The sequence below is a fragment of the Sminthopsis crassicaudata genome, chromosome 1 (genome assembly GCF_048593235.1).
Source record: "Sminthopsis crassicaudata isolate SCR6 chromosome 1, ASM4859323v1, whole genome shotgun sequence".
In the NCBI taxonomy this organism is placed as follows: Eukaryota; Metazoa; Chordata; class Mammalia; order Dasyuromorphia; family Dasyuridae; genus Sminthopsis; species Sminthopsis crassicaudata.
This window is the reverse complement of record NC_133617.1, coordinates 699,670,897-699,683,876: the sequence shown is the minus strand read 5'-3', so window position 1 is coordinate 699,683,876 and position 12,980 is coordinate 699,670,897.

The window sequence follows — 12,980 nt, the reverse complement described above, 5'->3', positions numbered from 1 at the left end:
TGGCTATTATACATACATGCATTTCATGTATAATAGCCAGAACAGAAAGAATTGCTATTTATATAACATTTTCTCAGATGGGTGGATTGGAAGAAAAGATGGTCCACCTTGATCATCTGACCTACCTCCATTAGACTTTTTCCTGTGGGCTCACATCAAACGGTCTTGTATTCATCATTTGTAAAATGATCTTAAGGCTAGGATTACAGATGTAATTCTTTGAGTCACTGAGCAGCAGTTGATGTAAGTTTTTTTTTACTGAGTTCATTTCTGAACTCAGCAATCAGAAATCACCTAATGCAATGCCTAGCACAAGGCAATGGCCATGCTGAATTTTAATGAGAAATCTATGAATATTTAAAGTTTTAGATAATCTTTCAAATGTTGTTTTTGCTAAGTTTGTAGCATTGACCCTTCTGAGGTTATTAAAACTTAAAATCTCACTAAAAGACCTCTGTTTTATATGTATAATTAAGCCTTTGTTTTTACAAGAGAATCCTCATGAAGATTGCCCTGAGATTAGGGCATATACTGGTATCAGCTTAAATAGAATTAATTATCTGCAGGAAAAACCAGATGAAAGGAAAGTAAGTCGCAGGTCTAAAGTGGGAACTCCCTAGTGTGCAAACCCATGAGAAAACTTTGGAGGATCACACAGAAGCAGCCATTTTTACCTCTGTGTAAATCAGAAAACTGTTGTTTTTTTGTCCTTTGTTCTTGAAAAGGACGGTGACAATCAGAGAGGTGGTGCTGTGACATGCAAAAGAGCTGGATTTCAGGGAGGGAGGGCTGTGCAAAGTCACCTACCTCACTCTTTCCTCCAGAGCCATCTAGATCCCATGACAGGATATAGATCAGGATGAAGTCCCTCAGCCACAATCTTCCTCTTGTTCTCCACAAAGGGCAGGGGTCAATCTCTTTTGGAGATGAGTGGGCCATATCCATGATCATAATATTTATTTATTCCATACACAAGCCTAGCCATTGCTATATTTACACAGTCTACTTCCTCATATAGTTTACAGAAACATGAAAAGAATTTTGATGAAATGGAAGGAGCATTGTGATTGATGTCAGAAGATTTGGATTCAAATCCCAGCTCTGATGTTTACCAATGGGCAAATCACCTCACTTCTTTTTGCCTCAGCTTCCTCAACTATAAAACAAGGATTGTGCATCAAATGATGCCCAAGGTTTCCTTGAACCCTAGTGCCCCTATATTTTTTAAAATGATTTCTTTGTTTTAATTATTCTTTATTTTTTAAATTTTGAGTTCCAAATTCTCTCCCTCCCTTCCACTTCTCCTCTATCACAACATATCAATTAACACATGTGAAATCATTGAAAGTATGTTTCCATATTAGTTACATCACAAAAGAAAGAAAAAATAAAGTAGGAAAATTATACTTCAGTTTGCATTGAGTTCTTCAGTTCTCTAAAGGTGTAGGCATTTTTCATCAGGAATCCTTCAGAATTGTCTTGGATTATTGTACTGGTCAGAGTAGTCAAGTTTTTTTTTTTTTTTTTTTTTTTTTTTTTTTTTTTTTTTTTACAATTATCATGATCATCATTACAACATTTTTGTCAATGTGCACAATTATCTCCCAGTTCTTTATACTTCACTTTGCATCAGTTCACATAAGTCTTGCCATGGTTTTCTGAAATTATCTCCTCTCTTCTTTTCTCACAGCACAGTAGTATTCTGCTACAATCATATACCAAAACTTTTTCAGCCATTCCCCAGTTGATAGGCATCTCCTCAATTTCCAATTCTTTGCCCCTATGAGAAAGTTGCCCCTAAATATTTTTTGTACATATAGTTTACTTTTCCTTTGCTGTCTTTAGAGTACAGACTTCTTAGTGGTATTAATGGATCAAAGGATATACATAGTTTTTTTTAATCCTTTTGGACATAGTTCCAAATTGCACCAATAGTTTATTGATGCACCTAGTTTCTCTCATTTCCTCTAGCTTTCTGATAAGTTTGAGGTGGGGCACCTAAGAATTGTACTAATTTGTCTTTCTTTAATCAATAGTGATTTAGAGCATTTTTTTCATATGACCACAGATACTTTCATTTTTTCTTCTAAAAACTTCTTGTGGAAAACTTTTGACCGATTTATCAATTGGGAAATGGCTCTTAAAAAAAAAAAAAACAAAAAAAAACAAAAAAAAAAAAACTTGACTTGGTTTTCTTTGTATTTGAGAAATGAAGTCTTTATGAGAGAAACTTATGAGAGTTTATTGTCTGATACCTTTTGGCAAAATGTAATTTCCCTGATTGTCTCTTTTAATTAGATCTATTTTTGGTTTTGCTTTGCCTGAAATCACGATTGCTACTTCTGCTTTTTAATTCAGCTGAAGCATAATGGATTCTGCTGTAGCTGCTTATTTTAACTCTTTATGTATATTTTCTGTTTCAATTGAATCCATACTATCTGCTTGTATTTCATAGGTGATCTCATTCTGGCCTGGGTCAAGTGTTTGCAAAAGGAATCTATCCTGGAAGACACACAGTTTTAAGGCTATTGAAGAATTGATTTCTAAGATATTTGAACAAGTAGAAAAAAATTGCAGACAGTATTAGTATCACTATTTCTTCCAAAGGTGAATGAAAGGACAAAAATAGCTACCTGTCTGTGTCTACTTTCTCACCTTTCCAAAAATTTTAGGAAAATGATTGAAAGATTGCACAAAAGTTAATGTTCTTAGCACTTTTTGCCTGAACTATTTCAATAACGTCTAATTTACTCTCCTTTCTCCAATCTCTCTCCTTTCCCATTTTTCCTCCACTGAGATTCCCAAAGCATGGGTGTGACCAGACAATCCCCTGTTCAGGAAGCTCCAGTGGCCCTTTCTGATCTCTAGAATAAAATAAAAACTATTGCTTGACTTCTAAAGTCCTTCCAAATTTACCTCAAAACTACCTTTGCGGACTTACAACATGTTAAACTCCATTTGCTCTATAAGTCAGCCAAACTGTTCTCCTCACTGGTCATCTTTTATGACATTCCATCTTTTTACTTTTCCCAGGCTATCTCGTCATCCAGATTATGTTTCTTCTCCCCTCTGCCCCATAGAACCTCTAACTTTTTTCAAAACTCAGCATATAGCCTCAGCATTAAAAGTTGAGAAAGAGATTAAAGGAATTAGAGTAGGTAATGAGGAAACCAAACTATCACTCTTTGCAGATGACATGATGGTATACTTATGGAACCCCAAAGATTCTGCTAAAAAGCTATTAGAAATAATTCATAACTTTAGCAAAGTTACAGGATACAAAGTAAATCCACATAAATCCTCAGAATTTTTATACATTACCAACAAAATCCAACAGCAAGAGATACAAAGAGAAATTCCATTCAAAATAACTGTTGATAGTATAAAATATCTGGGAATCTTTCTACCAAAGGAAAGTCAGGAATTATATGAGCAAAATTACAAAACAGTTGCCACAAAAATAAAGTCAGATTTAAATAATTGGAAAAATATTAGGTGCTCTTGGATAGGATGAGCAAATATAATAAAGATGACAATATTCCCAAAACTAATCTATTTATTTAGTACTATACCAATCAGACTCCCAAGAAACTATTTTAATGACCTAGAAAAAATAACAACAAAATTCATATGGAAGAACAAAAGATCAAGAATTTCAAAGGAATTAATGGAAAAAATCAAATGAAGGTGGCCTAGCTGTACCTGATCTAAAACTATATTATAAAGCAACAGTCACCAAAACCATTTGGTATTGGTTAAGAAATAGACTAGTTGATCAGTGGCATAGGTTAGGTTCACAGGGCAAGACAGTGAGAAAAAATAGCAATCTAGTGTTTGACAAACCCAAAGATAGCAACATTTGGGATAAGAATTCATTATTTGAAAAAAACTGTTGGGAAAACTGGAAATTAGTATGGCAGAAATTATGGACCCACACTTAACACCACATAATAAGATAAAATCAAAATGGGTCCATGATTTAGGCATAAAGAACAAGATCATAAATAAATTAGAGGAACAGAGGGTAGTTTACTTCTCAGACTTGCGGAGAAGGAAGGAATTTATGACCAAAGGGAACTAGAGATCATTATTGATCACAAAATAAAAAATTTTGTTTACATCAAATTAAAAAGCTTTTGCACAAACAAAACTAATGCAAACAAGATTAGAAGGGAAGTAACAAACTAGGAAAACATTTTTACAGTTAAAGGTTCTGATAAAGGCCTCATCTCCAAAATATATAGAGAATTGACTCTTATTTATAAGAAATCAAGCCATTCTCCAATTGATAAATGGTCAAAGGATATGAACAGATAATTCTCAGAGGATGAAATTGAAACTATTTCCACTCATATGAAAGGGTGTTGTTCCAGATCACTATTGATCAGAGAAAGGCAAATTAAGACAATTCTGAGATACCACTACACACCTGTCAGATTGGCCAAGATGACAGGAAAAAATAATGATGAATATTGGAGGGTCTGTGGGAAAACTGGGACACTGATGCATTGTTGGTGGAGTTGTGAAAGAATCCAACCATTCTGGAGAACAATCTGGAATTATGCCCAAAAAGTTATCAAACTGTGCATACCCTTTGATCCAGCAATGCTACTACTGGGCTTATATCCCAAGGAAATACTAAAGAAGGGAAAGGGACCTGTATGTGCCAAAATGTTTGTGGCAGCCCTTTTTGTAGTGGCTAGAAATTGGAAACTGAGTGGATGCCTATCGATTGGACAATGGTTGGGTAAATTATGGTATATGAATGTTATGGAATATTATTGTTCTGTAAGAAATGACCAACAGGATGAATACAGAGAGGCTTGGAGAGACTTACATCAACTGATGCTGAGTGAAATGAGCAGAACCAGAAGATCATTATACACTTCAACAACAATACTGTATGAGGATATATTCTGATGGAAGTAGATATCTTCAACAAAGAGAAGATCTAATTAAGCTCTAATTGATCAATGATGGACAGAATCAGCTACACCCAGAGAAGGAACACTGGGAAATGAGTGTAAACTGTTTGCATTTTTGTTTCTCTTCCCTGGTTATTTTTATTTTCTGAATCCAATTCTTCCTGTGCAACAACAAAATTCTGCACACGTATATTGTATCTAGGATAAACTATAACATATTTAATATGTATGGGAATGCCTGCCATCTAGGGAAGGGGGTGGAGGGAAGAAGGGGAAAATTCGGCACAGAAGGTAGTGCAAGGGATAATGTTGTAAAAAATTAACCATGCATATGTACTGTCAAAAAAAAAAAAAAAAAAAAGTTAAAATAAATAAATAAATAACCCCCGCCCCAAAACTCAGCATAAATATGACCTCTTATAGAAGCCTGTCTTGATTTCTTTAGTTTCTAGTACTCTTTTCCCACTTTTAATTACTCTGCATGCCTCCTGAATATTTTGTATTTACTTATGTGAACACATTGTTTTTCCAAATAGAAAATTAACTCCTTGTGGGCACTAACTTTTAAATTATTGTCTTTGCTTTCTCTGTGCCTATATATATATAGTAGGAGCTGGGCACAGTGGAGCATGCATTACCTTGGATGTACTTAACCTGGGGTGCATGAACTTGTTTTTAAATATATTTTTAGAATGGTATTTCGATTCCATTGATGTACTTTGTAAATTTTTATTTGATACATTTAGAAACTTGATTTGGAGAAGAGTTCCATAGGTTTCACCAGACTGCAAATGGTGTCTCTGACACAGCAAAGGTTAACCTTTGACTTCAGATGATCTCTGAGACCTGTTTCTCCTCCAAGAGTACACAATAATAAATATTTGTCCCATTGACTTTGGTAGTTGAAGTGGGGATGGGAGGGATTATAGGTATTAGAATGGTTGTTTGGGGGGCAAGAAGGCATTATCTAGTTCATTAAAAGAAAGGACTGGCTTTCAAAATCTACCTACAGAACCATGGATAACACATTTGGAAAACTTCTCTTGGCTACTCACCTTAAAGAACCATGATTCCTTGGAAAAGCAGAGCCAGCTTTCCCATTGGACAGCTGCAGGACAAGGGAGTCTGACAGAAGTCTCTTTCACCAGCTGGAATTGGGCCCAGATTCTAATATTTTGCCTCCCCAGGCCTGTACTTCTGTGGAAAGTCCCAGAGCATAACACAATGTTCTAGGCAAAAGGACAGAAACAGATTCTCTGATTGATCCCTTCCTTACCTGTTGCAAAGGGCAGCCTGACCCCCAAGCCAAACAGCAGAGGAGGAGACTTTTGATGTTGGACCCCACTCTTTCCTAGAGGACAGAGAAAAGAGCTGGTCTCAGCATCTCTCACTTCATTTATCGCATGATCCCCTGTCCCTGCTTCCCATTAATCCTGCTTCCAAGGCTGGCTTGCCTTTGTCAATAACCCAGGAGCATGAACAGATTGACGGTTGTGATTTCCTGGCCTGGCTCTTGAGTCACACATTTGGTTTTACATGTTCTTAGAATTCTGTTCACTCTGCCATCAGGGAAAATGTTTTGCTTCCTAATCTCATTTGTTGTCCCCACTACTGACTCCTCCATTCTGCTATTCTTGGATCTCCCCTCTCCTCTGGGAATGGGAGGGGGGCCAAGGCTGAGAAAAGGGAATGTTTTATTAACCCATTCATGGGGACGTGACAGGCCATACTTAAGCTGGGTAATAGTGCAATTGGATAAGGCTAATGGGTTGAGCAATTGTTGATGGTTTGATATCATCTTGGTGGGAGGTCTCTAGTGGAGGGGTTCAGGAATCTGTATTTGAACACAAATGGAATACTCACCAAAACTGTAATGAACACAGATCTAGGAGAAACATCTAAAACACTATGGGAGGGAGGCATCTGGAGATCTGAGTTCAGATCCTGCCTCAGGTATCCTTGCTCATGTTGTGACCCTGTGCCAGTCACTTAAATGGTCCCAGTCTTGAGTTTTTTCATCTGTAAAAAGGAGAGTAATAACACATACTTCCAAAATTGTTGTGAGGACTAAATGAAATAACATTAAGTAAAAAGCTTTGCAAACTTTTAAAGTACCATATGTAAATGTCATCCATAATGAATGTAATTATAGAGTCAAGATTAAAAATCTTGACAGACTAGAACACTGGATCTGATTGATTAAAATGAAATTTAAATCGAATAAATATGATGTCTTTCACTTGGGTTCAAAAACTATCTTCACATGTACATGATGGGGAAGATATGATTGAAGGGCATTTTTGGGGGGGAACTCAATTTGGGGTTTTATAGATCTGCAAGCTCAGTATGAGTCAATGGTGTGATAGAGAGACACAGAAAGCTATTGGTTCTTAGCTTGCATTAAGAAGGGTCTGGCTGCCATGTTTTAGGAGAGGCATTCATGAACTGGAAAGGACAGCAGCTGAGGTGGGGAGGAGGGTGAGAAAAAGTAGGGAACAAGCATTTATTAAGCACCTACCATGTTTGAAGAACTCTGACCACTTTATTTAGAATCAAGTACCCTTTTCCCTCTATGGAATCCTAAGGATGGGCTGAAGAATTTTGTATTCAGTGAAAAGAAGGTTAGTCATCACTGAGTGGGTGGATATGGAATTTGAGGAAGGATTTTCATCTGGAATCAAAGCTTGTAAGCAATTGCCTATTCCATAAGACTGGATCTGGAAGCTTGTGACATTTGAAGGTCATCCTTTATCTGAGAATCTACTCAGATCTTCCAGACACTTTCCATTCGTCTAATCAAAGGCAGAGAATCTTTGGAGTCTAGTTTTATCACTCAGTGATAACACGACTATTTCTCCATGCCCTTGAGAAGAAAGGTAGGTTTTTGTTTTTTGTTCTGTTTTGTTTTGTTTTTGTTTGTTTGTTTTTGCTGAGGCAATTGGGGTTTGTGATTTGCCTAGGGTCATACAACTAGGAAGTGTTAAGTGCCTGAGGTTACATTTGAACTCAGGTCTTCCCGATTTCAGGGCTGATGCTAAAAGGTAGGGTGTTAAGCCAAAGGTTCTCGGACTCTTTGACCACCTCAGAAGGGACTGTAGATCAGATATCTGCTTTTGTTCCCTACTGGCAGAGATATAACTAGGCTGCAGTAATTAGGGCTTTGGTTTAGGGAGCCAAAAATATAGCGGACCACTGAAAGTGTTAGAAGTCCTTTGCTGAGTTTAGCATCTAGTGATCAAGACCAATTAGATGCCTTCCCAAGGGAGTCCCTCTCTGGTCTTCCAGCAGCTTTTAAGGATGTTTTCTGATATTAGCATATAAAATACTAATTACAGTCTTGAAAATTTTACATACACCTTCAAACTCTCCCCACAAGAAAGCCTTTTAGGAGACACTAGAAAGTTATTGGATGATTTTCTAAAAACATATAATCAATAGACAATGTGGAGCAGTGGTTAGAGAGATGGCCCAAAGCTGGAAAAGATCTGGGTTCAGGTGCTGCCTTTAATACATAATGGATAAGTCTTAGTCTCTGTGTGTTCCAGGAAAATCTCCCAAACTATGTAAGTTTAGAGCAGTAACCAACCTGCATAAATAGAGAGCATTTCCTTCCTGAGACATTAGTGAAATCACATTTATGGGCAAAGTCACATGCCTTTGGGGGAGACTAGGAGGAAGAGAGGGAAGCATTATATGTTCAAAACCTAGCTCAAGTGCCACCTTCTACATGAGATCATCCTCCCTACCCTTACAATGACAGTATTTCTCTTCCTCAGTTACCTTCTATTTACTTTTGATGCAGGCTGTTTCAAAGCTCTACAACAACTTACAACTGCACTAAGATTTTTGAGTCACCTATATTTTTCATCTATTTACAAATGAATATGTTATTCTCCACACCCAATAGGATGTGAGTTTCTTGAATGCAGGAAATGTTTTTCCTTGTATCCCTAAGACCTAGAATAGCATACAGCACATGACATGTTGTTAATAATTGCTTGTGGATTGCAAGATCAATATGAATTGACAGTGTGATATGAACTCCTCTTTTTCCCTTCCCCTCAAAGGAAAAAAAAAAAACTTGCCAGGTAGGTGTAACATTGGATATAATGCTAGACCTAGAGTTAGGAATACATGAATTCAAATCCAACTTATCCAACTTCAGATATTTCCTAACTGTATGACTCTGGGCAAGTCACTTAAATGCTGCCTGCCTCAATTTCCTCATTTGTAAAATAGGGATAATGATACCTCCCAGAATTTTTGTGAGGATCAATTGAGATAATATTTGTAAAGCATTTTGCAAACATTAAAGCTCTACATAAATTCTAGTAATTAATATTATCCATTGGGGGAAGTGAATAAGCTTTTTTATAGCCCCTACTTTGTGCCAGGCACTGTGCAAAGCACTTTATTTTAAAAGGTAGTGTGATTCTAGGTCATATAGTCAGAAACACAGAGTCTAGAATATTGAAGATGATAGTATTACATCCTATCTTTATCAGAGCATCTGTACTACTAGGGTTGACTCTGAGAACCATATTTCAGAAAGGACCTAGAGAAGCTGGCAAGCATTGAAAATGTGCCCTAAGAGGGTAGAAGGAAGTGGAAAATCTAAACAAAAATTTCTCAGAAGTGTATTTTTCCAAAAACATGTAAAGATTGTTTTCAACAACCATTTTTGTAAGAATTTGTGTTTCAATGGAGTGGAATGGTTGGGGAATGGTTGAGTAAATTATGGTATATGAATGCTATGGAATATTATTGTTCTGTAAAAAAATGATCAGCAGGATGATTTCAGAAAGGCCTGGAGAGACTTAATTGATCCTGAGTGAAATGAGTAGAACCAAAAGGACATAGTACACAAAAACAACAGGATTATGTGATGATCAATTCTAATGCACGTGGTTCTTTTCAACCATGAGGTGATGCAGGTCAATTCCAATGGACTTGTGATGGAGAGAGTCATCTACACACACAGAGAGGACTGTAGTAACTAAATGTGGATCACAACATAATATTTTCACCTTTTTGTTGTTGTTTGCTTGCTTTTTGTTTTCTTTCTCATTTTTTTTTTCTTTTTGATCTGATTTTTTTTCTTGTGCTGCATGATAAATGTGGAAATATGTATGGAAAAATCACACATTTTTATTGGATTACATGTATATTGGATTACTTGATGTTGAGGGGAGGGAATGAAAGGAAGGGAGGCAGAAAAATTTGGAATTATCTTTGCATATATTTTGAAAATTAAAAGCTATTATTAATAAAAGAATTTATGTTCCCAAATTTTTTCTGTCTTTCTCTCTTAACCTCCCTCCTCCCCAAGACAACAAGCAATCTAATATAAATAAACATATGCAATCTTTTTAAACATATTTCTATATTTGTTATGTTGAGCAACAAAAATCAGACTAAAAGGGAGAAACCAGGAGAAAGAAAAAGTTAACAAACAAAAAGGATGAAAATACTGTGTTTCACTTCACATTCAATCTCCATAGATCTGTCTCTGGATGTATTTTCCATCCCAAGTCTATTGGAATTGCCTTGAATCACCATGTTGCTGAGAAGAGCCAAATCTGTCACAGTTGATCATCACATAATCTTGCTGTTACTGTCTACAATGTTCTCCTTCTCCTGCTCAGAAAGAGGGAATGTTAATTTTGAAGAAGGGGAGTCTCAGAACATGAGAACTGTCTTCAAATATCCAAAAGCTTTGTCATGTGGAAGAGGGATTAGGTTTGTTTTAATTAAACTCAACAACAAAACTAGAAGTCATGAGTAGAAGTTGATGAGGGAAATTGAGGCATGATGTAAAAAAATTCCAGACAATTAGACATATTCAGCCTTGGGAAAGAGTGGGTTTCTCCCTTCCTGGATGGTCTTTAAATGTGAGTTGGGTGAGCACTTTGAAGATATGTTTCTCCCTACTTAGGCAGAGAGTGGATGGAGCCCTCTTCCAATTCTGAGAATCTTTGATTCTATGTGTACATATGTAAGGAGAGCTCAAAGATATATAGATGGTCCTATTTAATTCTAATGATTAAATTAGGGGTAGAAAATGACCAACATTAAAGACATGAGGAAGGACAGACACACACAAAAATATACAACATTATATGCTGTAATTAAATTATAGGGATGTCACACTCAAAGAGAAATGAACCCCTGAAGACTACATGTTGACTTAGAAAAATCACAAATGAACATCATTTTGTATTGGCTTTTTTTTTTCTAAAAATTTCCCACTTATATTTTAATTTGGTCCAGGCTATACTCACAAGTTTTCTACTTTCTACCTGTCCACAGTAAGTTTGATATATTTGCTGTCAGAGGATTGCTTTTCTAAGCAGGCAAGGGACACAAGGTTAGGATGATCATGGAAGGCTTCACGGAGAAGATGGAATTGGGATGTGACCTGGGTAGGTCATCCTGGGTACTATTTAGCTAAGTGGAGAAGAGAGGAGAGAACATTTCAGACAGTGGGAACAGCAGTGAACAAAGGCCAAGATGTGGGGATGAAAGACAATAGCATGAGCAAATAATTGCCTGTTAATTGTATGACATTGGGAAGACATTTCATTTCCCCTCCCCTATCTATCTTGTTTGCATTTTGTAGATTCTGCCTCTGACAAATGGTAGCTGTGCAACCAGAAGCAAGTCACATAATGTCTATTATTTGTATACCTTAAGTCATTATATAAATATAGCTTTTGAAAAAAAAATGTTGCTCATTTTGAGTATGTGCAGCAAAGTGCTAGACTTTTTTTGACCATCCTACTTGTTAATTCTCTACAAAATTACCTTGTATTTATTTTCTTTTTAATATACATGTTGTCTCTGCCAGATAGAATGTAAGCATCTGAAGGACAGAAACTTTCTTCCTCTTATATTTTTAAAGTCTTTCCAACATCTAGCACAGTACTGGGTACATAGTTGACACTTAAAAAATAATCACTTGAATGTTTGATTTCAATTTCTTAAGCTACAAAGTTATTGATTTTACTAGGATCTTTGAGAGGATATGAAGCAGTCCCTAAAATCCGTCATCTCTAAAAGTCCTGAAAGACATTTGGAGAGCACAGAACTGAAAACCAGGAGCCTGACTTCTCTTTTACCCTCTACTACTGTGAGACTCAGTTTCTCCACCTATAAAATTAGAGTGTTTTATACATCTTTGACAGTTTTTATGCTCTAATATTCTATGTTAGACAAGAGACCACAAAATTCCATGATTTAAGGTCCTTTCATTTTCCTGTGTTCGAAGAACTCTCTTGGTGGGATATATGGCCAAGATGTTTCTTGGATGTTTCTTGGTTTCCTCCTTGATCAAGGAGGCAACTGGACTTCATGATTTTAAGACACATTTCTGGGGAGAGAGAAGATGCAGTATATAGAGTGCCTTCCACCTCTGACATTCTGGAATTCTAATAATACAATGAACCAGTCCAAATAATTAGTAATTGTTCAATAATAATCATCTATATATTTCAAAGGGAATCATATGATCAGTGGATTGATTGGAAGGCACCGTGGTATAGTGAAAAGAACTGCAATTGGCTTCAGGGAACCCTAGGTTCCTAATATGCCTTGGATGTTTACTAGCTGGGTGACCTTGGACAAGTCAAGAGGTAGTGAAAGGTCAGGAGAGCTGGATTAGCTAACTGCGGCATTAAGGTCATTTCGGGATGCATTGTCTCTACCACTCCATTTATACCAGCTCTACTCACATCTATTTTCTAGTTTCTGAGTATCCTTTCAAATCTGGTTGCCTTTCTGACCCCTGGTTCATTCATCTAGAATTAGACCAATGGCTCATCCTGACTGTCCTCCTGGTAAATAGAACAGGACCTGGAGCTGTGATTTCACCCACTGAGGAAACTCCCTCTATTAATAGAGGTTAGCAACTTCTCTGCAATTCATGGGCTGAGGCAATCTAGCGCTCTGATAGGGAAAGTGAGTCAAGAGGCCAGACTTAAAACAAGGCTTCAAATAGATCTTTAGAATGTAAGCCCTTTGGGGCATCTAGATGGAAGAACCAGAAGTCTGAGGAGC